The following is a 6,259-nucleotide window of genomic DNA, read 5'->3' on the forward strand; positions in this document are numbered from 1 at the left end:
GTTTGGGATTGTACAGAAGTAAAAATTTTGTTGTGCTTTTGAAATTAACATAGGACTTATTGCTATTTGTTGTTACTTTTGTAAGTTGCTAATGGTTCTATAATCTTGGTTTTGACATAAGAATCTTTTAAGTTTTTAAAATGTGAAGTTATTAGATTGGTGAACAGTTTAAATATATAAATCTTCTTGTATACTTGTGCCTATTATAATAAGTTGGTCCGTTCATTCTCACATAGAGAAAGTGAGAGTGCAAGTAGAATCTGAAGTGTCTATTAAATCTGTTGATATAACTTGAACATGCATAACACGTACAACTCCTAAACATTCTCATACAGTTCAAGATCCTTGTGATTATATTATTTTTCTAAATGAGCACTATCAAGAAATTGAAGAGATGATTGTTACGTATGATGAAGATATTGGCGATTTGTAATATGGTAAATGAATTGGTACAAATTATTAATTAGATATGAGATTATGTTATACTTTTTTAAAATGTTTGAAATCTAATGAGTATTTTTTTTGAAGATAAATAAATAAATACAAAGCTATTGTAAGAGGTTACAATTTGAAAATAGTATTGTTCTTACCAATGTCATAAATATAGGTTTATAATGATTATAGTGGTATTGTGACTTTTTTTATCTATTGCTTCGCCAAACAAAATAAATTTGATTTGTAAAATAAACAAATTTATCTATGGTTTTAAATGAATTTCTGAGTAATGATATTTAAAGGTTCACCAAATATTATTACTTGGCTTTATGGATAATACTGCTAATTTATGCATATATCTCAAGGTCAGTGGAAGCAATTTATTTTTCTTGATCCTTTATACCGATGGAATTTTACTTATTAGTAATAATTTCGAATTAATACTTGATGTGAAGATATTGTTGTTAATAAATTTTTGATATAAAATATCTTGATAAAGTATTTTATGTGTTTGGCATTAAGATACTTGAAAAATAACTTAGAGGATTATTTGTCTCATCTCAAAGAGCATACCTAGATCACATTTTTACTGAATTTAATATGTAGAATTGAAAGCTTTACGTTGCTCTTCTTAATGAACGAGATTAATTAAGTAACATTCAGTATTTATAAAATGATTTTGAGAAAAAGTTCATGAGGAATGTCCTGTATGCTAGTGTTGTGAGAGTTTAATGAATTACGAAGTTTGAATTAAACTTGGTGCATATGCAATTAGTTTGTTAGACAATTATTATTTTAATTTAAGCCTTGACCATTGGGTTGAAAGACATAAAGTGTCTTGATATTTATAGAGACTTAAAGATCATACAATTAGCTATAGAAGAATTAATCATGTTAATATTATTGGTTGTATAATGTCGACTTTGGAAGTTGCTCAAATGATATATAGTGTCTATTACTAGTTACATTTTTTTATGTTTGCATGTGGTCTTGTTTCATGAAAGAGTTTCATAAAATCTCTTATAATTTTTCACTATACAAACATGTTTTAGAGTTCGACTTGAGTTATGTAATTAAAGAGTTTTATTTTAGAGCTTGGAATTGTTAATTTCATCTCTAAACCTATAAAGATGTATTATGATATATGGTTTTAATTTTCTCTATGAAGAATAACAAAAACTCTGATGATGTTAAATACATAATTTTAAAGTACTTTAGAATTAGAAAGTTGTTAAAGATGATATTTTTTATGAGCACATGTTATAGAATACATACTAATTGATCCTCTAAATATAGGGCTTAGGCCAAATTTTAGTTTGCTAAATATATTGAGCATATGGGTACTTTACAGTTTTTTATGTGCTTGGTTAAAGAAATTTTTTACCCATGAATATTATCTACGGTGTATTTCAGTTAATAAAATTTAATGTGTTTATTCACATTTTGTTTATAGTTATGTGTGTACACATAAATGGTAACTGTTATGTATGTGTTCGTCTTAAATGAACTCTTACAGTTATATTTAAATTTTGAGATATAAAGAGTGACACTTTAATTTAGAAATGTATAATGCTTCGGTTTAGAAGTGTATATGGATTCATAAAGTATGATGTTTGGTTTAAAGCATGAAAGACCTCGGTTTAGAGGAATAAAAGCTTCTTTTGGAAGTGTAAAATGGAATAAAATTCCTTGTAGGGTCTTGTCATGACCATACAGAGGACTAAATGTGGAATTAGCATGTTATATAATTTTTGGATCAATTATGCTGAAATTCCACACTACACTTTATCACATATAGGAATATATGTTGGTGAGTTATTAGTGTTTGTAATTGTGGAAGGTGTTTTGTTATTCAATAGCATAATTACCGCTACAGTTCGATATTAATATTTTTCATTGAACGGGATTTTATGCTGAGATATTTCTATTTTGAATCATGTTTATGTGGCCACTAAAGTTGTTTAACCCGAGAGTCATTTTTTCTTAAATAAAATATTTCTTAAAGTAGTAGTCAGTGTTGCCTAAGTGAGAGAATGTAAGAATTTATTCTTAATTAGGCTGTCATGTTTGATTTGTGAAAAACGGGTTGAAAGTGATTCAAACAAATTGACCGGTATGAGCTCAAAATTATTATTGTGATTAATAAAGTTTTGGGCCATGGTCCATCTTAGTGTATATATTATTTTATATGTGATATGGAGTTGTAAGGCCTGTTTAAGTTACTTGGGTTTCTTAATAGGAGGGCCCAATAATTGTTTTATTTAGGCCCAATGCCCTCTCCTATCCTTATTAGGGTTTACATATATATATCCCCTCTCCTATCCTTATTAGGGTTTACATATATATATATATATATATGTAGATCAAAGGGTTGTCAGCCCCATTGAAAAGACAACAAAAAGATTAGGAGAAAGAGGCTGGTGCTAAGGTTTTCCAATTGTGAATGCCATATTTTTTCAAGGAAGCAAAACTCAAGACAATAACGGAATCAAACGGTATGTATCTAAGTTTATATTTTAGTAGTTACTTATATTCATAATATTTTGATTTCTAGTATATAGATCCTATAATCTTACAGTTAAAGCATCCAACTTGAAATCAATTAATTATAAGTGGAAATCCTTACATTACAGTAACCAAATTTAAATGACTTAAATTAGCGGTGTGAAATTTAACCTAAAGTCACAACAAACTCATATGGAGTCCACTCAATGAAGCTGTGTATCAGAGGTCTGATGGTTGAGGTTACTGTTGTTGGGACATCAGTGAGAAATGAAACACGAACAAAAATAAAGTAAGAATTTTAATCACATATATAAAAACACAAAAAGTTATGTGATTCATTTTAAAGTCACTGTAATTTCACATCCGAAAGAGTTATAATGCAATACGAAAGAGTTGCCACATTTCAAAACATAGTATTAAATCGAGTGTTTCATCTTCGTAAGCAAGCAATGTTATTGATCTATTAACACAAAAGTTGCGTGGGTGCATGCGTGTGTGGTATGACCTCACAAGGACACATCACAACGCAATTCCATCACATTTTTATATTATTATTATTATAATCCTTGGTAGAATCTAAAGTTGATCACGTTTTACTTCTTTTATATGCTATTATGTCAATATATAGATATTAAGGGGTTGGTTTGATGGTCTAGATTTAATGTTCGAGGGTGTGTTCCCTCTAAAATTTTAAGTTTGAGATCTATTAGGTGCAAATTGTTTTTGGCATTAGTTCATACTTTGTCCTAATTTTAATTGGGATCTCCGTAAGTAGACGGTGAGTTGTCAAATCGCCTGTAAGTGGATAGTGAGTTATCAAATAAATGTCAATATATAGAAAAAGTAGAGATTCTCGCAAGTAGACTATAAGTTATAAAAAAAAATGTCGACATATAAAAAAAGTAAAAATCCCCACAAGTGGACGATGAATTATAAAAAAAAATATCAACATATAAAAAAAGCTACAAAAAAAGTCAACTTTTTGACATTTTAGTTTTTTTACACAAAAAATTGGCTTTTTTGACACAAAAAAGCCAAAAAATTACAAAAAAACCAAAAAGTCAGTTTTTTATTAATTTTCCAAAACACCATTATGTGGTTAACCTTCCTCTTGAATGTGATGTGGGTTATATTGGAAATAATATTTTAAGGGGCATTTACATACAAGTCTCATTTTGTAAACTTATAATCCATTAAGTCCTAGATAAAATTATTTGCTTCTTCAAGTCCCATTAATTTTTAATAGACCAATTTACCCTTCTAACGAACTCCAGGCAAGCTGTCTCGATGTCGCATTCCCTCTCCCTTCCATCTTCAAGTCCACCATTGACATCCTCGACGGAGCTCCGTTGTTGGAAATCTAGCTCTGTCACCAAAACCATTGCCTCCTTCCCCTACTCAGATCTACAATGTCGTCATCGTCGATAAAGATGAAGAACTCAAATCAACGAGTGGCTCACACGTGACGTTGAGGTGGTTGTTGATCTGTCCTTGAACAGATCTACCTCTCTCAATCGCCGCCGATCTGCCTCGTCACCACCTGAAATTCAAGGTCTCTGGGAGGGTTGGGTAAAGAATTGGGTGGATCTGTGGCTGTTGCTTATGAGAGTCCACCGAAAGATGAGGACTCAGAGCCGGCATTGGAGACTTGTCCGAAAGGTGATGAGTCCATTAATTGTGAGGCCTCGGTTTTCACTGAGTTCACTGATGCCATTGCTATTAAAGAGAGAGAAAGAGAAAGAGATCTAGGGTTTTTTGAAATTACGAACATTCTCAGTTTATAATATTCTCAATTTTAATCATGAGAAAAATTGAGAAATTTTTCAAAACTGATAATTATAAATTTTTTAGTTTTGATAATATTCTCAGTTCATACTAGAAAAAAATTGAAAATTTTCTTAATTTTGATAATTATAAATTGAGAACATTCTCAGTTTTGGAGTTAAAAGGCAAAAACGTCTTTTTACCTGTAAATGAGACTTATTGGTTCAAAATTTTTTTGACAGAACCTAAGCTACTACCGAATATGTAGATAGGACTTTTAGGTAATTAATCCATATTTTAATTATTAAGAGTGTTTATAGGTGGGTTTGGCATTTCGTTTGGAGCATTTTAGTCAAAAAGTCACTATAAGTTGTCATATCACTCTCTTTATTTTTTTGCACATCTTTTCGTAAAAAGTCAAAAATTTACTAAACCAATCTGTTTCCAAATGAGGTAGAATCAATTCAATTATGATCGGTTTCAAGGTTTTGGATCCAAAATCAAATCAATCATGTACCAGAACCAATCCAACCCAACTTAATGTAGTTCAGGTTAGAACCACAGTTTCACTATATTAAAAATAAATTAATCAATCAATAATAAATAATAAATAATAAAAATAAACAAGTTTTTAACAATTAAATATAACACAAATAAATACCAAAATATTATTTAATGTAAGCTAATACAAATTAAATCTAACTCAAGCTTAAACACAAGTTTATAGTACTCCTTCCTTCATTCACCTAATAATTTATGTATCTGAAAGATTATTAGGTGCAATCAAATTCATTGTAATATATCAATTCTGTGAAGAAATATCAATATAAATAAAATTTGGGTAAATTACGCTAACATCTTCTGAGATTTATGTTTATTATAGTTCCTCCCCTCATGTTTTGGAAATTACATCTCTCTCCCTGAGATTTAAAGTTTCATTACAGATTTCCCCCCTTAACAATTTAATTTTTTTAAATACCAATTTTGCCCTCACTAGGTAAATTACATTGACACCCCTCACATTTTAGAAATTACAATTCCCTCCCTAAGGTTTAAAATAGCATTACCAATTGTCCCATTGGTTAGTATTAGTTGGAAAAAAAATTTGTTAGTAAATTTTTTAAATTTCTGATTAAAAACCAACATAAACTCATTTTTTGAATTTATATTTTTTTCTCAAATTTACAAACTGAGACAATCATTTATAAACCAAAAAAATTATTAAATAAGTTTTTATAACAGTTTTTAAAATTTTTGTAAATATAAATTGAAAACTGAAAACGAAATGGTTACCAAACAAGTTTCAGATGATAAAAATGTCATAAAATTAACAAATAATTAAATTAGTTACTAACTTAAGAAATGACTTATCAAAGATTCTTACGCTATGTATGGTTTGATTTTTATAATTTTTTTAAATTAAAAATTAATTTGGTTAAGAAATAAAAAATAAAAAATAATTATCATTTTTATATAATTTTTATCTTTCGAATGGTTAGAAATAATTTTTTACAAATTAAATTGAGACAACCATACGTATGTATATAATCTGCCC

The sequence above is a fragment of the Camellia sinensis genome, chromosome 4, assembly GCF_055761805.1.
Source record: "Camellia sinensis isolate YWXY chromosome 4, ASM5576180v1, whole genome shotgun sequence".
NCBI lineage: Eukaryota > Viridiplantae > Streptophyta > Magnoliopsida > Ericales > Theaceae > Camellia > Camellia sinensis.